The sequence below is a fragment of the Coenobita brevimanus genome, chromosome 68 (assembly GCF_032717465.1).
Source record: "Coenobita brevimanus isolate Jiangsu-jjx chromosome 68, ASM3271746v2, whole genome shotgun sequence".
NCBI lineage: Eukaryota > Metazoa > Arthropoda > Malacostraca > Decapoda > Coenobitidae > Coenobita > Coenobita brevimanus.
Genome location: NC_137021.1, coordinates 23265698 through 23293065, shown reverse-complemented (window position 1 = coordinate 23293065; position 27368 = coordinate 23265698).

The following is a 27368-nucleotide window of genomic DNA, read 5'->3' as shown; positions in this document are numbered from 1 at the left end:
TATTCTTTAGAAACAGTAAAAAAAAATAATGACTTTTTGTTTACATGTAGAAACAAATAAAATAGTAGTTAGAGGACAAACTTGTGCCACGTGACACTATGCGAAGTCGTTAGGTTTCCTGCCATGAACAGAGGTGTTAACAGAGGTATCAGCCACCCCGGGGCATCAGTCACACCGATTCAGAATGGAGGCAAGACGTAGAGAGGCAAGACGGAGAGAGGCAAGCGAAAGGAGGATTGGTTTAAGAGGGCGCATTGTAGGGATGCGTGAAGCCGGGCAGTCCATCCGAGCCATCGCTAACACCCTGGGAATTTCCACCAACACTGTCCAAAGGTGGATAAGAAGGTGAGTGTAGATATAGTTCCTCTAATAATAAATAACATAACCGTCAGTTTAGGAGTAAAAGACACATAAGGTTTATGAAATAACACCACATCATGTTCTTCCTGACCTTACTATATAATACATTTACTCTATTTCCTTCCGTCTGGCCAACGCAAGTTTAAATATGGTAACATCGCATTGCACGCTCGTGATTGGCGGAACAAATGTGGTCCTTTACCCTTGGCTTGTTAAGATAAATATTTAAAATTTATGCCTTCATAAATGTATTTTTATTCATCTTTGTGTCGTTGAGTAATAAAATTACGTTAACGAAGGCATAACTTAATTGTTCATCTCAATAAGTAAAACGTAATCAACATATGTTCGGTAATCACGAACTGCCAATGCGATAGTGTCATATTTACAAATAATGCCACAATCACGTAGGCCTGACGAAATAAAATAGTATATATTGTAACTGTTTAGGGATGAAAGTTTTAATGTGTAGACAACTAAGCTAGAAAACACGCATCCCGGATAATGTTAGGGTAAGGACTGCAGGTCTACATTAAGTAAGGTGCGACTGTGTTGAATGATTCATGTAAAATCTAATGCCAGACTACTCCTCCCAAAAGCCTCGTTCCCTAGTTTAGCCCTCAAAAATTGAGTAGGAGTAAGTAGAGCGGTTATTAAGACAAATTAGATAAAGAAAACTACACAGAAAAATCAGATGAAACTGTCACTGTCATATCATAAATATGTAACTGGTGGTAACGAGGTGGTTATCTCGTATCTGAGACTGATACCCGGGTCGGTGGAGTAGGTGGACAATTTTCCGAGCCAACTGTGTTCCTGATCACGCAGCAGAAAGTAGAAACTCTGATGTAAAACCGGGGGTTGCACCCTCATCTAAGGTGCCTAATTCGCCGTGAAATACTAATTAATATATATATATATATATATATATATATATATATATATATATATATATATATACAATCATACAGGCTCTACACTTATGAAATTTAACATCGAGTAACCCTATATGCCCAAAGTAATTTCCTCTGCATGGACTGGCGTTGTAACGAAACTGGTTGTCCCCCTGCAGTAATTATTAATATATTTTTATGGTCATGTATGACTGAATAGTTTAGTTTATACAAGCGAAAACGTCAGAAATAATACTCACCGAGTATTATTCCTTCTCCAGCAGTTGCGCCTTCAGTGACACGCTTCCAAAAATCCTCTGGCTTGTCAACATAACGTTTGCTAGGGTCCTGTGATGCAACCCTGCTTCGTGCAATACTCTTCTCATAGTCTTTTCGCTGATATCATGGTCTGTGCATCGTTTTCTGTGGCGTGTAGTGCAACATGGCGGTTTCCGTGTGGTAGGTTGCCATGCTAGTTAGTGTCCTCTGCTTTACCCAACACAATTAATTTTAGATCAAACAGTGTTGTTCATGGTTATTAATATATATATATATATATATAGGATCATGTATTTAATTTCTTCAGGTTACATGTGATTGTGTGAGCTGGTTACACCCTTGAGACTGCAGCACGGAGGCAGTTTGAGCTTTGTTGTATAATAAATGATAATTTGGTTGTATATATTGTTTTTATTATCTTTGCCTATCATTGCCATGATGAGAACATAATTCTGAAGTTGAGCATAAAGCACTGTTTTCAATAGCCTATGGAGAGATTCATGAGAATCACGATGACTACCAGTACTGTCCTTGTGGTCCTTAATGTGTTATACATGGCGTTCTGCACAGTAATGCTGGACGTAAGGAGGTAATGCATGAAACCTATAGTCCTTCTGTTTTATGAAGGCGAAATGCTGTGGCTGCGATAATCACGTCAAGAATGCGTATCTGCCAACACTTTCATTCTAAATAACTAATATCGTAACCTTCGCCATAAATTTCCAGTTATTCTTTTCCCGGTGGAAGTTTTTTCCACTTTCATGTAGTAGGACTGTAGGTGATAAGGGAGAAATTCCTATGGCACTAAAAGTTTGTAAGAAGGAATGAGGTTAAAAATATGAGAAAGAATAGATAAACAGTACTACAAAAGGAAAGGAGGGAACGGGTAGCGAGAGAAGGAGAAAGCAGGGGGGAGGATGTGTGAGGTTGCCAGCCTACTTGAGAGAGACTGCAATATATGCGTAAATTTAGACCAATTTTATTCAAAACGTCAAATAGCGGCGCCAATTAAGGTGTAACACCCATTATTAGACAAATGCATATTGAAAGAAAACAGGTAATTAAATAGATTAATGAAAGGAATATTTGTTGACAAATATGGTTATTTAAAGAGAAAGTTAAACTGCCTTATGCCTAAAAAAAAAAAAGGTAGGGCGTAGGAGAAAGTGATAAAAAGGCGGACTTCAAGCACGAGGGGTAATAGGAATACGGAAATAGCTGAAGAAAAAAGTTATGAAAAAATTGGTTCGGGTCCGAAAGACTGTCCAATATCTTTATTTATTGTCTAATATCCAAAGGATAATAATAATGAGTAGGATACCCAAATACGGTGGTGAATAATAGACAGTGTTTTTATTTAGTAGATAAAATGCAATATATGCAGCAGATATTTTAATAATTGATTTTTTGTAATTTCTTTTCATCTAATCACACTCACCTGTCTTACCCTCCAGCAGACTATCGTCTCCGCTACCCAACTATTCGTCTCCCCCTCCCACCAGCCAGACTGTGCTGCTTCTTCACCCTCCCACACTACCCCCTATATAACTCCGCCCATATTTCTCCCCTCCTGACCCTCCCACATCCCCCCTCCCTCCACCTGCAACTGTTACCAGAACCACTGAGACCCAAACCAAGTCGCTGGTGGATGGGGTGTAGCCGTTTCATCTGTCCGGAGCTGTACAGTGAGGTTGGATGATGAGGAAATGGAAATTGTGAGTACGTTTAAGTACTTGGGTGGTGTAATGAGTATGGACGTTGTTGGAGGGACACAAGTCAAGAGTGATAGCAATGGAAATGAGTTATTTGAGAGTAGCCTGTGGAGTCACATGGAGAGAAAGATTGACAAATGAGGATGTGAAAAAGCATTGTGGTGTGGATGTGGATGTGATAGGAAGCGTTAGGAGCAACATGTTGAGGTAGTTTGGCCTTGTGGAGAGGATGGAGAGTGAGAAACTGACGAGGAGGGTGTATGTGAGTGATGTGGAGGGGGGGAGAGGGAGGGGAAGGCCAAGGATGAGATGGAGGGATGGAGTGGAGAGGTATATGAGAGAGAGGGGTGTGAATTGGGAACAGGGCGGTGAAATGACAGGGGACTGGGTGACGTGGACGCGATTTGTTTGTGGCCATCCCGTATAAGGGATTAAGGCGTCTTGCAATAGATTGATAGATAGATATTATTTTCAAGATGTACAACAAGGAAGTGGGCTTTGCTAGGTAGCGGTAAGGAAAGACCAATAGGAATGGACAAAAAGAGGCCAGTGTATGGCAGTACAGTAAAACAGTTCCACTATGTGTACAAGGAAAGGATGAATATTACTGAGTCAAGAGTGGGAGCCATGGTAATGAGTCATATGAGTTAGGTTGTGATTTAACATGAATATGCCTAGGCAAACCAATGAAGTTTACAGTGTTATGTTGGCGTGGAAGCTTCAGAAAGATCCATAAGAGATGCTTGGACGTGGTTCAGCAATACAGAGTAAACAGAAGGTGATTTAAACTAGGAGACTGTATGAGAAAGGAGGATGGATTGAGAGGAGCAGAAATACTGAAGATTGAGGTGAAGGGATGGAATGGAGAGGTATGTGAGAGAGATCTAGGACACCTAGATCTAGCATCCGCTGACTGGAGACAGGTTGGCATGGAGACAGTTTAGCTGAGACTGCTCATCAGAGATTGGCGCATCCATCTGTAGATACAGCTGGTGAAGTTTCCCATTATTTCACCAATAAGAGCTTGCAAGGGGAGGTCTGTTTATTCTGGTGAAAGCTTGTACTGTATGAAGATGCTCTTTTGTTGGGTGTAATATAAGTGGTACCTAATTTCTACATAAGGAGGGAGAATTCCACTGTTGTAGGTAAAGCCTTCACTATGAACTAATTCATAGTTTTGGTTATCTGATTAACACGTCTGTAGTCGATGCAAAGCCGCTGTGACCAACCTGGCTTTGGGACTAGAGTGACAGGAGAACTCCACTCGCTCTGACAGGGCTCAATCATCTTGTGGTCCAACAGGTAGCCAAGCTCCTTCTGGATGAGAGGAACTTTCACTGGGTTCACACGGTAAGGAGGCAGTTTAATTGGCTTGGCGTCTCCAACATCGACATCATGCATCAACACAGTGGTTCTTCCTGGAGTGGCACGGAACACTTGTGGGTACTCCTGCAGTAATGCCGAAAACTCCTGCCTTTCCTCGGGAGCTAGATGAGAAAGCTTAGTCTTGAGATCATTCATAATATCAGGATTCTTCCCCAAACTATCACTCAGGCTCATACTGCATGGGAGAGCTTCACTTGCAGACTCAGGTGGAACAGCTACAGTGCAGACTGGGTTATTTTCGTCCCGCCTGTGATATAACTTTAGGGCGACTTGGAGGCGATTTGTTTGTGGCCACCCCAAACGGGATTGAGGCGTCTGGCAATAGATAGATAGATAGATGTTGATGTGACAAAGTTGCTTGTTCTTTCTACGATCTGGTGTGGCGATGACATAGTTGACATCACTGAGTTTCTTCTCCACGAAATAAGGACCACTAAACTTGGCTTGAAGAGGTTGCCCATGCACTGGTAGCAGAATCAAAACCTGATCTCCTGGCTGAAAGTGGCGTAACCTGGACTTCTTATCATACCAAGTCTTCATCTTCTCCTGAGCAGCTCCTAAATTCTCTCTCGCCAGCTGTAAAGCAGTGGACAGCCGTTCTTTGAACTTCATCACATACTCCAGCAGGTTGACGTCATCTTCCTCCGACAGCCAGCATTCCTTGAGTAGCTTAAAGAGTCCTCTTACTTCATGGCCAAACAGTAGTTCAAAGGGTGAGAAGCCCAGTGATTCATTTGGAGATTCTCTTGCGGCAAATACAACGAATGGAAGACCTTTATCCCAGTCTTTCTGATGTTCCAAACAGTATTTCTTGAGCATCGATTTGACTGTTTGATGATATCTCTCCAACGCTCCTTGGGTCTGGGGATGGTAAGCTGAAGACGTGATCTGGATGATGCCCAACTCTTTCAGAGACTGCTTGAAAACATTTGACATGAAATTACTTCCCCGGTCTGACTGTACCTCCTTGGGCAGACCAAACTTTGTGAAGAACCCTAGCATTTCCTTAACCACGTTCTTTGCTGAGATATTTCTAAGTGGAATGGCTTCAGGATAACGAGTAGTCATATCAGTCAGGGTCAACACATAAGAAAATCCTGAAGAAGTCTCAGGAAGAGGGCCCACAATATCCACCAACACACGGGTGAATGGCACCTCAAAAGGAGGAATGGGAACTAGAGGTGCAACCTTTTCGGTCTGATTACACTTCCCCACAACTTGACAGGTGTGACAAGACTTACAATACCAGGAAACATCTCTGAAGATACCTGGCCAGTAGAAGTGTTTCAAAATGCGTGCCACAGTCTTCCTCACTGCAAGGTGTCCTGCCAAACTGGAATCATGAGCCACTCTAATGATATCCTGCCTACAAACACGAGGGATGACAACTTGATGTACAACCTCCCATTCACAGTCGGCTGATGCTGTTGGGGGTCTCCACTTTCTCATAAGTACTCCTGACATTATATAATAACAAGTAGAAGCACCAGCTGACTCTTCCTCACTGCAAGCAGAGTTAGCTAGACCTTTCAACTTGGGGTCAGCAACCTGCAACTCAACCAACTCTTGACGAGACAAATTATCAACACTACGGGGTACTGGCTCATCTGGTGAGTGGTCCAAATTAGCAAGAAAAGTGTCAGCTAGGAAAACATCATCATCATCATTATCCTCTAAGTCACCAGTAACTTTAGACTTAGCCCTAGTGACAGCACATGCAGAGAACACATCAGGGACATCACAATTCTGGGTCGCAGTCACTGGTTCACTAGGCAACTGAGGAGCTGGACACACTTGACTTCCACCAATATCATTTCCAAGTAAGAAAGTTACACCTGACATTGGGAGTGTCTCAACCAACCCAACCATAACGGAACCATTAACAAAACCAGACTCTAAATTCACTCTGCACAGAGGGACAGAGAAGTAATTATTCCCTACACCTTGTAAGATTACAGTTTCATCAGAGGAATTAACATTAGAGCCTAGAACACTGGTCAGCATAAGGGATTGGCAAGCACCTGTATCACGATATATTTTAACTGCTTTCCTGTCATTACTGTCCAGAGGACTGACAAAACCATCAGACAGGAAATTAGAACATGAACTCTTGAGAGTATCACCCACGTTACTGCTCAAAAGAGGAGCTTCATCATGAGAATTTAATTTACACCCTCAAAGCAGGTTCAGTTAACTCAGTTAAAGAATTCTAGGAACTCTCAAGGGTGGACACTAGACCAATTGACTGAATATTTAAAGACTCCTTTTTGTTCACAACACGCTGTCTCCTGAAACATTTCTCCACAGTATGACAAAGCTTACTACAATAAGTACATTTACTTTTCTGAAATCTAGACGTGGAGCTGGTATTTACTTCCTGAGAAACATCATTTTTATTCTCTTTCCTGTTACCTGTACTCTGAGTAGAGGCAACGTACTTACTTTCAGCTTTCCTTTTTTCTTTAGAATATCTCTTGTGAGTGAGAACATAATTCATCAGCTAAAACTGCACCATCAGACAAATTATCTATTCTTTTCTCATCAAGATATAGGCTTACGTCTTTATTAATACACCTTTTGAAGTCCTCCAGTAAAATCATCTGCTTAAATTTATCAAAATCAGAATTTACATTCTTAGAATTTAACCACTGCTCTAACAGATCTTCTTTGATTTTTGCATACTCAACATGGGATTGCTTATCTTGCTTATAAGTTGTCCTAAATTTTACTCTATAGGCTTCAGGAACAAGCTCATAGGTCTTAAGAATCAAGCTCTTAACTACATCATAATTATCAGATTGATCCTGAGGCAAAGATGCATAAGTTACTTGAGCTCTACCGGTGAGAACACTCTGAAGGAATACTGGCCAATACTTTTTGGGCCAATTAAAACCTGTAGCTACCCTCTCAAACAACTGAAAATACTTTGTTAAATCAGATTCATTAAAAGGAGGGACAAGTTTAACATTTTTAGCCACATCAAAATCATCAGAGCTATATGATCCAGTTCCACCTTGTTTCATGCGATACTCATGGTCTGCCTGAATCATAGCAAGTTCAGTTTGTGCCCCCAGCTGAGGGGGGTCACCTTGACGTGGTGGCGGGGCTTGAAGCGTCGCTGGCAATGCCACCTACTCGGGAGGCATGCCTACCTTTGTAGGGTTCGGCATTTGTCAGTGTCGTGGACCAAGCACCCCCTACATCACTGGTGGAGGAGGCCTGCTGGTGATGCTAGTCCCTGCCCACTTGCCATCTAGGGCGGGACTGTTGCCTCCCCACGTGTTTGCCGTGCGTGGCATCCCGTAATGCTGGGAGACAGAAGTCCTGGAGGTTGAGTGATGCTGCACGGTACATCCTGCAGCTAGCAATACACCTCTTTGGTCCCTTATTCTGGCTAGACTGGCGGCCTGGTTGGGCCCGACCAGGTCAAGCGGCTGGTCATTCATTGGCTAGGGTCAAGTGGGCACTGGGGGGCCTGGTGGCTCCTATTGTCCTGGAGTCACCCTTGTCCGGGTCCCCCAGTGGTTACCTGCGTATACTCCTCTGCTACCCCTGGGGTTGTCAGTGGTTCTGTCCCTGACATATGGCCTCCCCCTGTTGGGCTCCATGGTGGGTGGGGGGGTGGGGGAATGAAGTTTTTTTTAGTACTACATGGAGCCTAATGACAAACCTCTTGTTGACGACACGGCATCTGTCCCTGGCCATTCTTCGGACTCCTCACATATTGCCACTCTGGAGCCTTTCCAGACCCGTGGTGTTTATCCTCCTCTACCCCGGCGATCAGATGGGACTGGGAGGCAGTCACGTCGGGTTGGTGGGGCTATGAGGCAAGGTCTTGATGAGTCTGAGCCTGTAATTTACACCAAATATCTGGTAATGAAATCCTCTGAGGGGTGCCACATTAATATGTTGAAGCCATACTACCGCCCCGTTGATTCTCATTGTGGGATGACTGCTGATGTCTCTCACCTGGGATGTGAAGGGCGGGGAAGGGAGGACGTGGCATCAAAGGAACGTGCTGTGGAGGGAGCTGTTGGTGCCGGTGATGTAAGTAGTGGACCAGGGTCACAGCCACAGTCCCTAGAAGGTGACTTTGGAGTGGACGTTGAGGGAACCAGGGATAAGAGCGCTTCTGTAGTTTTGGCGGTTGGTAGTGAGTTGGAGGAGCAGGAGGAAGTGATTAGTCGTGGTGAGATGTTACCAGCTGACCTATGGAAGGGCAATGGTTATGCAGCTCTGGTGGAGAAATTGCGACACCTTGATCCAGTAAAGCGAGAAGAGCTGTGCAACAGATTATGGAAACATCCGAAAGTTTTTGGAGATTCACCGGGATTGACAACTTGGGCTACTCATGGCATTGACGTTGGGGATAGTAAGCCTGTAAAATTAGCTCCCTACCGCATCAACCCTATCAGACAGAAAGCTCTCGATAATGAGATCAAGTATATGTTGGACCATGGATTGATCAAGAGGAGTTTCAGTGAGTGGAGTTCACCAGTTACCTTGCAGCCGAAGCCAGATGGGAAGGTTAGGTTGTGTGTGGACTTCCGGAAGGTTAACTCGCTGTCTAAGACCGATGCTTATCCCTTGCCTCGGGTCGATGACTCCGTGGACAAGGTGGGAAATGCCACTTATATCACCAAACTTGACTTAGTAAAAGGATACTGGCAGGTCCCGCTGACGGAATGGGCTAAACAAGTGGCTACCTTTGTTGTCAGTGGTGCCGTATATCAGTGCCAGGTGATGCCTTATGGATTGAAGAATGCTCCAGCCACTTTCCAGAGGCTTATGGATAAAGTGGTGGATGGCATACCTAATTGTGTCGTTTACATTGATGATGTCATTGTGTATGACACCAAGTGGGAGGAGCACCTTGATCATGTGGAAATGCTCATTAAGCGGTTGGAGGAAGCTGGCTTAGTAGTCAACTTGGACAAGTGCGAGTTCATACGTGCTAAGGTCCAGTACCTTGGATTTGTTGTAGGACGTGGGCAAGTGGCTCCACCTTGGGCTAAGGTGGATGCCATTTCCAACTTTGCAGCACCCCAGTGTCGCCGTGCCCTCCAGAGATTTTTGGGCATGATCGGCTATTACAGAAGATTTATTGGAAATTACTCCACAGTGCTTGCCCCTCTTACTGACTTATTGTGCAAGGATAAGAAGTGGCAGTGGACAGCCGAGTGTGAGCAAGCTTTTACTACTGTTAAATCTCTGCTGTGCCACCACCCTATATTGTGTGCACCAGATTTTGACAAATCTTTTGTGCTGGCAGTTGATGCTAGCCGAGTAGGGGTAGGAGCAATGTTGATGCAGGCGGATGAGGGCCAGGTTGAACATCCCATATCATACTTCTCAAAGAAGTTTAATAGAGCCCAGAAGAACTATTCTGTCATAGAGCAGGAGTTATTAGCGATTATCCTGGCCCTGCAACACTTTGCTGTCTACCTGCCCCCTTTTGGCCCTGTGATCAAGATTTATTCAGACCATCATCCCCTGCAGTTTTTGAACAAGTTTAAATTTAAGAACCAGCGTTTGACCCGCTGGAGTTTGCTTTTGCAAGAGTACAATTTAGAAGTTAGGCATATTAAAGGGATTGATAACGTAATTGCTGATTGTTTATCCAGGGAGGGGTCAGGGTCTTGATTCGAAAATTTTGATCCAGGGCTCAAAATTTTCCCTTGGGGAAGGGCGTGTTACGCTGTCCGCCTGTCCGTTCCCACGGGTGCAGCCGTTACAGCTGGGCTAGGGGATTATGCAGTATCCGTGTCATTAGCGGAGTTTAAATTAGCGAGTGTTACAAGTTCTTTTGTTTCTTTCGTTCCTGCCACTGAGGGCAATTTTATTTAATACCATGCTGAGAATGCATTTGATTATTTTGATTGTCTTATGTGAGCTACCAGTATATTTAATGATGTTTTGCTTGCATTAGAAGTACCAATTCACTGTAGAGAGAGAGAGGGGCACGAATTTAAGTTCCTTATTAATTAATCTGATTCATGCGTTCACGCTTGGCTGCACACGAGCCTAGCATTCGACCAGTGTCTTCCCAACCAGCTTCACTATCGGGTGTATGTGTACACTCTCTCTCTCCCCAGTCATTTTTGTGCCGAGCTGGCGTTTTCATTTAAGTTCATTTTAGTCTTTTGTTTGCTGACTGAGGGAAGTAGCTATTTTATTTGATTTTGTGACCGTGTTGTCTTTGGAGGGGCAGGCTGGCTCACCGTGGTCATCTCGCTGCCTTTATTAACGTTCCCCAACACGTACATACACACACACCCCTAACCCCTACACAGTTCAATCCCATCTCCTTGTACAAGGCTATTGAGAACTATCGTGAGCTATCAACTGCGTTCCCCCTTGGACACGGGTTAAGTAGGAATTCGTCACCACCGGAAATAAGTGGGAGGTGTTCCTGTAGACCGTCTCGGGCGGTATTATTTCCGGTAGTGACGATAGTAGGCTAGATCCATAGGTAGGCTGTTCCGTTTGTTACTATCAAAGTACAGAGTGTTGCGTACTTAAGTGATAATTCTTCCGTTGCGCAGTTTTTCCCTAGTTTACGGAGTGTGAGTGCCAGGGTCTGCGTTATTTTCACAACGCAGTGGAGGCCGATCATCTAAAACTACCTTCTTATCTTTTTGGTAATAGCCCCAGGCTGGCGCAACCGTAACAATATATATATATATATATATATTTTTACATATATATTTTTATATATATTTTTATGTATATATTTTTATATATATTTTTATGTATATATTTATATATATATTTATTTATATATATATATATATATTTATGTATATTTATATATATATTTGTATATATATACATTTATATATATATATATTTATATATTTATATATATATATATATATATATTTATTTATGTATTTATATTTATGTATTTATTTATATTTATGTATTTATATATATGTATTTATATATGTATATTTATTTATTATATATATATATATATATATATATATATATATATATATATATATATAATACAGTATATATAGTTGGGAAGTTGTTGAATGCTGTGAAGAGTATGTATGATGGTTCCAAGGCTGCAGTGCGTGTGGATGGTGAACTAAGTGAATTTTTCTCTTTGAAGGTTGGGTTGAAACAGGGATGTGTCATGTCTCCATTGTTGTTCAATCTGTACATGGATGGGGTAATAAAAGAGGTACAAGGTAGGGTAGTGGATGTTGGAGTGGCCTTGGTAAGAGAGGATAGTGTTTGGAAACTCCCTGTACTGTTGTTTGGAGATGATACTGTGTTGTTGAGTGAAGACGAAGGGGAGGTTCAAGGCTTGGTGGATGAGTTTGGGAGAGTGTGTAAGAAACGGAATCTAAAGGTGAATGTAGGGAAGAGTAAAGTGATGGTCTTTGAAAGAGGTGAAGTCAATGAATGTTCAGCGAGGTTGGATGGTGAGGAATTGGAAAATGTGAGTACGTTTAAGTACTTGGGTAGTGTGATGAGTATGGACGGAGGTTTGGAGGGTGAAGTGCTTGAAAGGGTACAGCAGGGAAGAAAGGTTGCTGGTTCTTTGAAAGCAGTGAAAAGAAACAGGGAAGTGAGCATGGAAGTGATAAAGTTACTACATGATAGTATTGTGATACCAACTCTAACGTATGGAAGTGAAGCTTGGACGTTGTTGGAAGAGTGAGAGCAGTGGAAATGAGTTATTTAAGAGGAGCCTGTGGAGTCATATGGAAAGACAGGCTGACGAATGAGGATATAAAAGAGCGTTGTGGTGTGAATGTGGATGTGATAGGAAGCGTTATGAGGAACACACTGAGGTGGTTTGGCTATGTGGAGAGGATGGAGGGTGAGAGACTGACGAAGAGAGTGTATGTGAGTGAGATGGAGGGGGGAAGAGGGAAGGGGAGGCCGAGGATGAGATGGAGGGATGGGGTGGAGAGGTATGTGAGAGAGTCGGGTGTGAGTTGGGAGCAGGGCAATGAAATGGCGGGGGACAGGGCGACGTGGAGGTGATTTGTTTGTGGCTACCCCAATAGGGATTGAGGCGTCTGGCAACATATATATATATATATATATATATATATATATATATATATATATATATTCCTAGGCTGCTTCCCCCAAGGAAAGGGAGGTAGCCGAGACAGGACGACACACTCCCCACTTACTCATCCATTCAAACACATTCATTCGCATCTTAGCCCTAAAGGGGAGAACGGACAGATCCTTCACCGCACCACACCGCACAAGGGTCAACTGCGCAATCCAATCAGTGACATCCGCAGCAGGGCCCGACAGCGGAACTGGTTTACCCCTGCCACATCATAACAGACCCATCCCCTTACCCGCATCTGACCTGACTAGCTGATCAGACCAAATGCGGGAGAATATCCCCTCAGGGCTTCGTCATCACTTATTCATTCACAATTTCTCTCCATTTATTTCTGTCACGCACAGCCACTCTTCCTTGCTCAACAGACATCTCTCTTGCATCCAGCGCTCTCTTCACACTGTCCATCCATCCTATTCGTGGTCTTCCTCTCAGCCTTACACCTTTCACATCAGATCTAGTTATCTTTTTCACCATTTGCTCATTATCCATTCTCTCCATATGCCCAAACCATCGCAACACTCTCTGCTCAACTCTACCAGCCATCTCCCAAACAACTCCAGTTCTCCTTTGCACTTCATCATTTCGCACCCGATCCATACGCGTCACTCCACACATACGCCTCAGACACCTCATCTCCAGTATATTCAAACTTTTCCTCTTTGCTACACCCATATTCCATGTTTCAGCCCCATATAACACAGTCGGTACCACAACACCCTCATACAGCCTTCTCTTTACATCCATTCTAAGCAAACGACATTTAAACAATTTTTTCATTCCTCCCAGCACCTTTCCTACGTCATTTATTCTAAACTTCACTTCTGCATCTATTCTTCCATCCACAGCAACATGTGACCCTAGATATTTAAAACAATCTACCTCCTCAAGCAACTCACCATTCAAAACTATATTCATCCCCCTACCATCTATCAACCTTGTACACTTCATCACTTTACTCTTATTCTCATTTACTTTCAATTTCCTCCTTTCACACACCCTTCCAAACTCCTCTACCAACTGTCTCAATCTCTCCTGTGAATCAGTCACCAGTGTAGCAGCATCTGCAAACAGCAGCTGCTTCAGATTCCACTCTCCACCATCAACATTTACCAGACTCAGACCTCCACCTAAAACTCTTGCATTCACCTCCCTTACAACACCATCCATGTAAATATTAAACAACCAAGGCGACATCACACATCCCTGTTGCAGCCCCACTCTCACGGGAAACCAATCACTCACAGCATTTCCCACTCTTACACACGCTCTACTATTTACATAAAAACTTTTCACCCCTTTTAGTAACCTACCATCAAGTTCATACAATCTTAAAACAGTCCACAAAGCCTCCCTATCAATTCTATCATACGCTTTCTCTAAATCCATAAATGCCCAAAACACATCCTTGCCTTTCGCTAAATATTGGCAAGGATGTGTTTTGGGCATTTATGGATTTAGAGAATATATATATATATATATATATATATATATATATATATATATATATATATATATCTTAGATAAATCTTCCACCCCTACCATCTGCTCTAACTCATACCTTCCCAATCTTTCTTCCACTATGCTCTTATACTCTGCCATTTTCTCACTATCTTGCAACTTCTTCACTCTTCTCACAGGAGCTGTTTCCTCCTGTCTTCCCCTTCGTCTCTTCAACCATTTTCTTTGCAACCTTACCTTAGCCATCACTAAGTGATGGTCCGAGATTCCATTCCCCCACCCTCTCCATACTCTTGCATCCAACACTTGTCGTCTCATTCGCTCATCCACACACACATAATCTATCATTGCCTTTCGTTCAACAACTCCACCGTCTATCCTTCTCATGACTCTCCATGTATACTTGAGGATCATCTTATGCCGAAAGAAGGTGTTGGCTATTGCCAACCCCTTACCAGCACAGATGTTCACCAGAACATTACCATTCCCATCTACTTCAGCTGGCACACCCCACTGACCAACCACTCCATCCACTCGTACATTCCCAACTTTGCCATTCATGTCTCCAATGAATATACACCGTAATTAAATGGTGGAGAAGAACACACACACACACACACACACACACACACACACACACACACACAGCTCACCAGCTCAGTTGTAATGCTCTCGCTTAGCATCTGCCAAGACGGGGGTTCACACCATGCTCGGGATGCGAAAAGTTTCACTGACGAAGCCGGTGGTTACTGTCCCCCTTGAGAAAAGGGGGTGGGTGTTTGTGTGTGTGAAGGTCAAAGGATTGCCCTTACATCGGGCTATATGAACATTCAGCTCTTTTCCGGGAGGGTAAAAGCTTATGATCACAACCATCACGTGATCCTGACCGACCCGGTGAATTACACACACACACACACACACACACACACACACACACACACACACACACACACACACACATATATATATATATATATATATATATATATATATATATATATATATATATATATGGAGCCTCTGTGGTACAGTGGTAAAGTGTGCATTTTTCTACACTGAAGGACGAGGGTTCGCGCCCCGCCAGGGTAATAAAGTTTGCGAGCGTTCTTCTGGCCACGTACTGCATTGGCGGACATAAGGGGTACTGTGGTTGAACCAGTGTCGCATACTATAAAGTATGCTTGCACCCAGTCGGCTTGGGCGGGCCGATTACACTTGGTTCACAGACTACACACACATCCAAAGCCACTCCAACACTACAATTACACTTACAAGCACTTCTCACCCTACATACAATCTCTACCAGATAGCCTAAGCCACTTGGTAGTGATACATTGGCTGTATCGTCCCCACTTCGGCAGGGATAGGCCCGTCCTGCAGTGGATACTTAAACGGCTCATGATGATGATGATGATATATATGTATATATATATATATATATATATATATATATATATATATATATATATATATATATATATATATATAATGGCAGTCCTTTAGTGGACATTTGTGCCAGGAGGGGGTTGGTGATAGCCAATACCCTCTTCAGGCACAAAATGATCCATAGGTAGCCTATGCATGACGAGTGATGAGAAGGATAGGTGGTGAACTGCATGAAAGGAAGGCAATGACTGATTACGTGCGTGTGGATGAAAGGATGCGAAAATGAGCAATGGATGCAAGAGCTTATAGAGGCTGGGGGAGTGGACTTTCTGATCACTACTTGGTGGTGGCCAGAATCAAGATTCAAGTAAGATGGAGAAATAGAAGAAGGGAAGGACGGGAGGAAGGAGTAGTTGCAAGGAGACTGGAAGGGTTACAAAAGGATGAGAAAAAGGCAGAATATAAGAGAGAAGTGGAGGAACGACTGGGTAAATATGTATTGGAGCAGATGAGGGACGTGGAAAATGTGTGCAAGATATTCAAATAAGAAATACGTACAGCATGTGATGTGGTGTGTGGGGTGAAGAGAAGACGGAAGGGGGTGCAAGGAACAGCATGGTGGAATGAAGAGGTGAGACAGGCTGTGGCACAAAAGAAGAAAGCATACAATGAATGGATGAGAAATAGGGGCGTGGAAGAAGTTAGTAGGCGGAAGAGAGAGTTATATGTAGAGAGGAAGGGAGAGGTGAAAAGATTAGTAAGACACAGTAAGAAGAGAGTGGATGAGGAATTTGGAAGGAACTTGAGTGTAAAGTGCAGGGAATGTAAGAAAATGTTCTGGAATGAAGTGAAGAGAGTAAGACAGGGTGGCAGTGAACTTAGTAGGGGAATGAGAGATAAAAATGGTAGATTACTAGCGGGGAAGGGAGAAAAAGTGAGCAGATGGAGAGAACACTTTAAGGAATTGTTGAACATAGAGAATCGAAGTAATGCGAGTATAAGTGGCTAGGGAATGGCTGGGAAAAGGAGGGAGGTGAGAAGACAGAAAGAAATCAGTAGGATTGAAGTTGTGGAAGCAATGAAGAAAGTCAAATTGGGGAAAGCCCCAGGCATTGATGGAGTGTGTGGTGAAATGCTGAAGCATGGGAGTGAGATAGTAGTAGAATGGATGTGGAAGATGTGCAGATTGGCCTTGGAGGGAGATAGGGTCCCGGAGGATTGGAAGTCAGGTATAATTAGTCCCTTGTACAAAGGAAAAGGGGAAAAAGAAGTGTGTGGTAATAATAGAGGCATTTGTCTTCTTAGTGTAATAGGAAAACTGTATGGTAGGATACTTATTGACAGAGTCGAAAATAAAAAAGGAGTTAGTTGGAGAAGAACAGAGAGGCTTTAGGAAGGGAAAAGGTCGTGTAGATCAGATATTCATTCTTAGATCCTTAGTGGAAAAGTTTCCAGAGAAGGGAAATAAGTTGTATGCGGCCTTCATGGACTTGGAGAAAGGATATGACAGGGTGGATAGACAAGGACTGTGGAAAGTATTAAGAATATATGGAGTACATGGGAAGTTGTTGAATGCTGTGAAGAGTATGTATGAGGGTTCTAAGGCTGCAGTGCATGTGGATGGTGAACTGAGTGAATTTTTCTGTTTGAAGGTCGAGATTGAAACAGGGATGTGTCATGTCTCCTTGCTTGTTCAATCTGTACATGGATGGGGTAATAAAGGAGATACAAGATAGGGCAGTGAATGTTGGAGTGGCCCTAGTGAGAGAGGGTAGTTTTTGGAAACTCCCGTACTGTTGGTTGCCGATGACACGGTGTTGTTAAGTGAAGACAAAGGGGAGCTGCAAAGCTTGGTGGATGAGTCTGAGAGTGTGTGAAAGAAGCGGAATCTAAAGGTGAATGTAGGGAAGAGTAAAGTGATGTTCTTTGAGAGAGGTGAAGTCAGTGAATGTACAGTGAGTTTGTGTGGTGAGGAAATGGAAAATGTGAGTACGTTTAAATTAAGTACTTGGGTAGTGTGATGAGTAAGGATGGAAGATTGGAGGGTGAAGTGCTTGAAAGGAAGCAACAAGGAAGAAAGATTGCTGGTTCCTTGAAGGCAGTGATAACAAACAGGGAAGTGAGAATGGAAGTGAAAAAGTTACTACATAACAGTATTGTGATACCAACTCTAACGTATGGAAATGAAGCTTGGACATTGTTGGAAGGACACAAGTCAAGAGTGAGAGCAGGGGAAATGAGTTATTTAAGAGGAGCCTGCGGAGTCACATGGAGGGACAGGCTGACAAATTAAGATATAAAGGAGCGTTGTGGTGTGGATGTGGATGTGATAGGAAACGCTAGGAGGAACACACTGAGGTGGTTTGGCCATTTGGAGAGGATGGAGGGTGAGAGACTGACGAGGAGAGTGTATGTGAGTGAGGTGGAAGAAGGGAGAGGGAGGGGGAGGCCGAGGATGAGATGGAGGGATGGAGTGGAGAGGTATATGAGAGAGGGGTGTGTGAGTTGGGAGCAAGGCAGTGAAATGGCGGGGGACAGGGCGACGTGGAGGCGATTTGTTTGTGGCCACCCCGTACGGGATTAAGGCGTCTGGCAATATATATATATATATATATATATATATATATATATATATATATATATATATATATATTATATATATATATATATCTCCCATTGGAGCCCATTGTCCAGAGTACTGGACAGAACTGGGAATTTTCAAATCTTGATAAAGTAGGGAACCTCCGGGTAGGGACCCATAAGCTTCGCGACTATGAGCCGATAGGTGGAGGGCTGTACGCTTAGTACCCTCCCATATATATATATATATATATATATATATATACACACACACACACACACACACACACACACAAACTTATGTAACCCTCAAGTAATCAGTGACTTGGAAGCAGCATACTGTAATCAACTATTGTGCATCAGTAAGTTCCGAGAGCACGAATCTCCATAAGCAGAGCAATCACTCACACACACAGACAGACAGACACACACACACACACACACACACACACACACACACACACACACACACACACACACACACACACACACACAAGCTCCACTCCCATATAATCGCATCAAGAACATCGAATGCTCGGAAAGGAAAAGCACGAAAACTTGAAACAAATTGGAGCAAATCATATTTCAAGTATCCTTTTAATACGTACCAGTCTCACTCTTATCAGTGCTCTTGGTGAAATTTTCATCTATCCATGGATTCACAACGAATTCCTGATATTTGGAAACAGGAACTCTTATCCCCATATTCAAACCAAAAATATCTCCCAACAGTCCTACATCATACAGACCAGTATCTCCGTTTTGAACACACATAAATCATAGTGAGATTGAAATGAATCACCTACCATATCCCTGTAACACACTCCCAACCTAGATTCCGATCGAAGCACTCAACCAGCACCGACCTTTACAAGTTAAATCATCCTAGATGCTTCGACAAGAAACATCATCATTACGATCCTCACTAGCAGCAACAGACACACAGAAGAGCAATTGATTCAGTATCGAGACACATACCAAGAAATGAAATCTTCACAAACACGTGGAAGAAAATGATAAAATATTAATTGCTAACTTCCTTTCAAACAAAAAAAAGTCCGAGTTCTCTCTCAAAACTAAATAAGACAATTCCAAACACAATCGAACAGAGTTATAAAGATCTCACTCATTCTCCTGTACTCTTTATCCTTTTCCTACATTATCTCTTAACCCTTAGCTCTTTATTAATAGTAGTTACGTCAGCAACTTGGCAGTAGCTTCAGAACACCCTAAAACACAGCAAGCAGTAGCCTAGGTGCAACAGTATCGATACACACTAGAAGCTGGATATTACAGAACAGAGCGACTACCTCACCTACCAATTCAACTCTTTACCCTCCCCACTAAGGCATTAATTTTAAGGACACTTTCGAGGACCCGCATTTACTTATTTAACTAAGCACCCCCAAAGTATGGATCTCCAGCATTCCCGACACACACATGACCTCTTCTTAGTACACAAGTAACATCTGTAGCAAGGCTTCTCGTTAATCTGGACCTTGAAGACACCAGCAGGCACTACATATGGACAACAGAAAGAATCCCTGAAAGCAGTATATAGACACTTCATCAGAACAACCATGAAAACTAATAGCTAACTTGCCACCAACCTTAATCAACAGCAACACAGGAAACACTAAAACCCTCAATACCTATCAATTAAAACAAGAAACGATTGTACTTCCGATGAAGGGTCATTATATAAAATAGGTATAGACTGTCAGACAGGTAGATATGAGAGCCAAACAACTAATTATTTAAGCTCAAAAACCATCCAGCACTTGTAAGTTCATGCTGCATCATTCCCCCCCCCCAAAAAAAAAAAATAATAATAATAACAATAAATGCATCCTGTAACTCAGCAACAGTCCATTTCTCCAACAAACACTACAATTCACAAACATGAACACATAACCACTGCATCCTTCAAATACTGTACCTTCAACCAAAATGCATTCTTCATGAACGACCACCATACATCCCCCCTTTAAAAACTAACCTACCCAGAGAAACACGTGTACACCTAGCCAAATTTCAGTGCCGTCACAACCCTTCTTTTCTACAATTCCAATACATAACACAGCACACAAACATTGCTCTCTGCCCACATTGCAATTAGGCCCCTACACCACAACACATCTCTTCTCATGCATCACACAATCGTAATACAGTTCTTCAAAATAATTTTAACAATAGGATTTCTGGGAGGAAAAAAAAAAGTTTTTCTATTTGGTGCATATATCTATCTATTTATCTATCTAGTATATATATATATATATATGTATATATATATATATATATATATATATATATATATATATATATATATATATATATATATTTATTTATCCAAAGCATGGTGGGAATATTATCAGAAAAAAAGAAGGATACACACACACGATCGCGATCTACCGCATACATATCTTTCTGTTGTGTGTGTGTGTGTGTGTGTGTGTGTGTGTGTGTGTGTGTGTGTGTGTATATACCTGTATATAGACAGCTATACAGAAATTTTATCTATCTCTCTGTATCTATCTATCTATCTATACTCTTATCTGTCTATCTGGCTATCTGTCTATATCTATCTACTGATCTACTTTTATTGTCAATATGTTTCTGTCAATCTGTTTGACTTCTACTTTGGCTCATCAACGTCCGATCACTTTTGTAGTGTGTTCTATGATATTTTCTCATCAGAATAGAAGGGGAAGTCTTCAATGTGGTAATTTTCAGAAATGCGTATTTTGGGGATTTTATGATCGTTTAGAAAAATACTTTGCTATGACTATAACACGGGAATGTGGATATCGCAAGAGCGACTTTCAAGTGATTTCCGACTGTGACAGCCTCGTCACCCTTCTTGGTCGTTATTTACTACCGTGTCGCCAACTGTCAATCTTCCTGAATGAATCAATCAGGTATCGGAGAAAGATGACAGCCTACGCATAGTCTTTAGCCAATCAGCGATGACCTTGACACACCCTGGGAACACTGTTTGCTACCCCTCTTCTCTGCCAGAGCAAGCATATATTTTCAAACAAGACCACGTCGTGTGAATGTTAAACTCCAGTGTGAAATAGTTCAGCGTTGTTATCATACTCAATCGGCAAGCCTTAGGAATTTCCGTAGTCATGAGTTTATACTTGTGAAGTCAAGAGGCCAAACAGTAACAAAGTTTTCTCTTACAGCGAAGACGAGCGCTACTGGCAGTGCAACAACACTCCAAAGTCCGAACCACAAGCAACCAGGCAGCGGTCGGCGTCCCTTTCTGGTAAGGATTGGATGAGCATGCTTAAGTATCGGTAGTTTGCTAAGGTAGGTGGTTTGCCTAGTTTTGAGTGGCTTTCATGTAAGGTTTTGTGTCTGTCTGAATGGTTAATGTCATGAGGAGTGGAGGTCTGGGGAGCGAAGGCCCTTCAATTAGGTCCACAGTTTGGGTATTCCATGTTTTTCCAGATGGATTTTCGTATATTTCAATCGATTTCTGATGGCCACCTTTTTTTTTTTTTTTTTTTTTTTTTTTTTTAATGTGTCAGACTCTGGGCAAAGGCTTCAGGGCCTATATCTCGGGGGCTGTAGCCTATCCCAAGGCCCAATAGTCCTCCTACACCTCCACATGTCACCACTTCGGCGCATACACCCACCGTCCATATTGAATACATGCTAGGGCTGTCGTATACAGGACTCGTGTATTGGTATTAGCGGGGGTATTTTTACGACATGTCGGCGGGTCATCTGGTAGATCAGGAAAGTATGCTTTTTATTGAAATTCAAATCCTTAAACTGTTCCCTGCCCTAGCCGGGATTCGAACCTGGGTCCATCAGGATTGCAGGCCGCCTTTCTACCGATTCAGCGACCGCCACCCCCCCCCTGCCGGAAATGTCTGTTTTTGCCGTGGGAGGGCAGAGGAAGAGGAACGAAAACGGCAAAGCAGGACATTTGAGATAAAAGTGACAATCAAGAACATTCGACACACATGAAAAACAATCAGAACTAGAATGGCACTTAGTAGAGTGCATACCTCCGCCATCAATATCCATGCAATATTCACTGAAAAATTTACGAAATTGTCGAAAAACGCCATATTTCGTAATGTTAAAGAAGGCGAAAAAAAAAAAAAAAAAATCCTGGATCCGCACCTTCATCCGGATCCGCACCAAAGTTTAATGGAGTCTATTCTGGGCCAAGGCCGATTCCTCTACCAAGTTCATGGAAATCTGTCCAGAAGATTTTGTGTAATCTTGCTCAGAAACCAACCAAGAAACAAACAAATAAACGGACAGATGTGAAAACATAACCTTGTTGGCGGAGGTAAAAATGCGTAAGTCAAAACTAAAATAAAGGGATGGGTTGATGGAAAAAAAAAAAAAAATCTGTCAACCTAAATATCTATCAACTGGATGCACACACACACACACACACACACACACACACACACACACACACACACACACACACACACACACACACACACACACAGATAGATAGATAGATAGATATGGCGTCTGGTGGTTTAGTGGGTAATTAAGGTGCTCCAGTGGGACTGAAGCTGTGTGGTTTATTGCTCACGTAATGCCACTCAGGGATGAGTGAGGCTGGTCACTTTCATCTTAAATGTCAGGACCCACTTCCCTAGCCCCGGGTTCCTATGCTTCTCTCTCTCTCTCTCTCTCTCTCTGAACTGTGGCATTTGTTTGTTTGTTTCCTTGTTTCATTCAATCACGCCAAAACTAAGGGCCAGAGACCCCCAGACCCTTATATATTCTGAAACAGAGTGACCCAAGGGTGGTTTTAGGGGGGTCAAAATTCAGATCTGAGTCATTTGAGGTCACCGACAGAGCGTTCACCTTTTTTGGCCCAGGCAACGTCAGTGATCCCTGCAGCCCAACTTTTGGCAGGGAGATTCACATGACCTCCAGTTCGGACATAGGCTATATGAGGTTGACCTCCGAGGTCATTTAAGGTCACCAGTCGGGGGTCATTGAATTTGAGATCACCGATAATAGTAAACAAGTGCACACAGATACTGTGCGTTAGTCTGCGAAAGCTAAATTAGAAAGTTCCTGGACCTCTTATTATCTCTTTTCAAAAATACCGGAGGTTCATGGTCTTTCTGGAGTAGAAAGAAAAATTGAACAAGAACAAATAGGATTACAGTGTTTGCCTTTCGTGCCCGGCAATGCCGAGTACCTCGGCTAGCGTATATATATATATATATATATATATATATATATATATATATATATATATATATATATATAAAAGAGAGAGAGAGAGAGAGAGAGAGAGACACACATTACACGTGCATACTTATGTGGAAAGTTTACTGACGCTCTTGCCGGGAATCAAACCCAAGACCTCTAAATAGAAGCCACGCATTATTATTACTACATCATAGCTTTTCATCACACAATGGTGTAGTGGTAATATCTAGAGGTATTGGGTTCGATTCCCTGATGGAGACTCAAAAGCTTTCCATATATATACTGGTCTGTATATACCATCTATTGCCAGACGCCTTAATCCTGTAAGGAGCGGCCACAAACAAATCACCTCCATGTCGCCCTGTCCCCCGCCATTTCACTGACTTGCTCGTAGCTCACACCCGTCTCTCTCTCTCTCATATACCTCTCCACTCCATCCCTCTTATCTCATCATTGGCTTCCCCCTCCTTCTCCCTCCTCCCCTCCACCTCAGACACATACATTTCCCTAGTCAGTCTTACACTCTCCATCCTCTCCACGTGGCTAAACCCTCTCAACGTGTTTCTCCTAATGCTTCCTATCACATCCACACCCACACAACAACGCTGCTTCACTTCCTCATTTGCTAGTCTCTCGATGTAACTCCACAAGCTCCTCTCGAATAACTCATTTCCACTGGTCTCACTCTTGTGTTCCTCCAACCAGGTCCATGCTTAACTTCAGTACGAGTTGGTGTCATAATACTGTTATGCAGTAACTATTTCTCTTCCATGCACACTTCCTTGATTCTTACCACACCTTTCGAAGAACCAGCAGCCTTTTTTCCCTGTTTTAATCTTTCAAGCACTTCACCCGCTAAACTATCTATCTGTCTATCTATATATATTTACTTATTAGGGTGGTCCCTAAAATTCGAAGTTCGGAAAAATTTAGCTCACACCCCCAAATATAATGCTACTGCGTATAGAAAGGTGATGTGGAAATCTTCTTTTAAATCAGTAATATGTTTAGGCTATGCTCAATGGTCTTAATTTTATTGATTTTGGTAAATTTAGGCCATTAATGCATACGGCAGCTAAACAGTGCATTGTAGGCGAATGGTCCATATATAGAATGTTTAGGGGATCTTCCAAGGGACCATTATAAAAGGTACTGAACAACTTGTGTTATAGGGTACGGGTTTAAAGAGGCCCTCCCTTGATCTGGTTGGAACCAAATCTTTGGAACAGTGCCAAAGTACCTGTCTGAATATCTGTCTATTCTATTTATATACCTAGGCTGCTTCCCCCAAGGAAAGGGAGGTAGCCGCGACAGGACGACACACTCCCAATTTACTTATCCACTCAGACACATTCAATCGCATCTTAGCCCCAAGGGAAGAAAGGACAGATCCTCACCGCACCACACCACACGGGGGTCAATTGTGCAGTGCAATCAGTGACATCCACAGAAAGGCCTGACAGCAAAGCTGGTTTACCCTTGCCACATCTTAATGGAAATCCCCTTACCCGCACCTGACCTGATCAGCTGATCAGAAGAAATGCGTGATTTTTTTTTTTTTTAATTCGGGGAAGGAGGAACCAAAGGCCAAGAGCCAGCAATAACTGTTCCTTCCATGAGAAAACAAAATACAAGAGAGAGCCAAATTCAAGATCCAATCATTTTGAGATGCCTGGACACGCTGCATTTGAAAGACTGAAGATCATAGGAAGCAGGAAATACAGACAGAGGTAGACAGTTCCAGAGTTGACTATTTGCATAAATGAAGGACTGGGAGTAACGGTAACTCTTGCATTAGAGAGATGGACAGAAACAGGATGAGAGTCTGCTGCTAGACGGGTGCTACGCGCCCGTCGTAAAGGTGGAGGAATGCATGCTGACAGTTCAGAGGAACAGTGACCATTGAAATAGCAATAGAAAAGAGATAAATATCCAACAGTGCAGCGAAGAGACAAAGGTTGAAGGGAGTCAGTAAGAGGAAGAGAGTTAATGAGACGAAAAGCCTTTGACTCCACCCTATTGAGACAAACTGTATGTGGGGAACCTCCCCACACATAAGAGTTGTACTCCATACAGGGGCGGATAAAGCCCATGTATAGAGTCAACAATTGTGCAGGGGTAAAGAAGGATCGGAGTTGGCTTAGCACATCTAATCTCTTGGAAGCAGATTTTACAAGGGATGTAATATGATCTTTCCAAGACAAGTTCCGAGTAACTGAAACCCCAAGCAAGTTCAAGGATGATGTAGGATTAAGCTGAATATTATTAAACATTAGTGGGTACACCTGTGGATGATTTTGTCGGGTTGATAGGTGTAAGAACTGCGTCCTTGATGTATTAAAAATAAGATTATTTTTACCCCAGTCAGAGATACGAGCCAAGTCAGAGTTTGTTCAAGTATCTGCTGAGATGGGCGTTGAGGGAACCGAATAGGAAGGTGAAGGGTGGAGTCATCAGTGTATGAGTGGATAGGGTTAGATGTACAGCTTAGAAGGTCATTGATGATAGGACCGAGCCCTGGGGAACACCACTGTTGATAGATCCAGGAAAAGAACGATGGCCGTCTACAACAGCGGCTATAGAACGACCAGAAAGGAAGCTAGAGATAAAGGCACAGATACAAGGATACAAACCGAAAGAGGGCAGTTTGGAAATTAAAGATTTATGCCAGACTCGATCGAAAGCCTTTGAGATGTCAAGTGCAATGGCAAAGCTATCGCCAAAGTTCCGAAAGGAGGATGACCATGAGTCTGAAAGGTAGCTGAGAAGATCGCCTGTGGAGTGTCCCTGACGGAACCCATACTGACGATCAGAAAAAATGTTGTAATAGGAAAGATACTTTAAAATTTTTCCATTAAGAATTGACTCGAAATCTTTTGAGATACAGGATGTTAAAGCAATTGGACGATAGTTAGAGGGTTGGGAATGGTCACCCTTCTTTGAGACTGGTTGAATAAGAGCAAACTTCCAGCAAGAAGGAAAGGTACAACTTGATAGACAAAGGCGAAAGAGTTTGCCTAGGCAGGGTGTAAGCACAGAAGCCCAGTTCTTGAGAACAACAGGAAGGACTCCATCAGGCCCATATGCCTTATTAGTATTGAGGCCTGTGATGGCTGAAAATACATCAGCTGAAGAAATTTTAATGTTAGCCATGAGGAAGTCAGAGGGGGTAAGTGATGGAGGAACAGCACCGGAATCGTCTAAGGTGGACTTGGAGGAGAAAGTCTGAGCAAAGAGATTTGTTTTATCAATAGAAGAAATGGCTACAGAACCATAAGAGTAAACAAGAAGAGGGAAGGATGATGAGGTAAAGTTGTTAGAAAGGTTTTGGCAAGGTGTCAGAAGGAGCGGGAACAATTCAAGTTGGAGGGATGAGAGAGCATTAAGTACAGATGAAATTATTTTTAGGAGGGCGAATAACAGCCTTAGCACGATTCCGGGCAGAAACATGTAAAAGATGTGATTCAGGGGTGGGTTGGGTCTGGTACCTTTTACAGGCCCTCTCCTTGTTGCAGACAGCATTAGAACAAGCGTGATTAAACTAAGGCGTTCTTGCATTAGTCAAATGATATGAGAAAGGAATGTATGCTTCCATGTCCGAGAGAATAACCTCCGTAATGTGCAAGGCACACTCAGAAAGTTTTTTTTTTTTTTTTTTTTTTTATGTGAGGAAGAAGGAACCAAAGGCAATGAGCCTGCAAAACTATTCCTTCCAAGAGAAAAACAAAATATAAGAGAGAGCCAAATTCAAGATCCGATCATATCTAGATGCCTGGACACTCTGCGTTTGAAAAACTGGAGATCATATGAAGTAGGAAATACAGACAGAGGGAGACAGTTCCAGAGTTGACCTGTTGCATAAATAAAGGACTGGGAGTAACGGTTAACTCTTGCATTAGAGAGTTGGACAGAAAAGGGATGAGAGTTTGCTGCTAGACGGGTGCTACGCACCCGTCATAGGGGTGGAGGAATGCATGCAGACAGTTCAGAGGAGCAGTGACCATT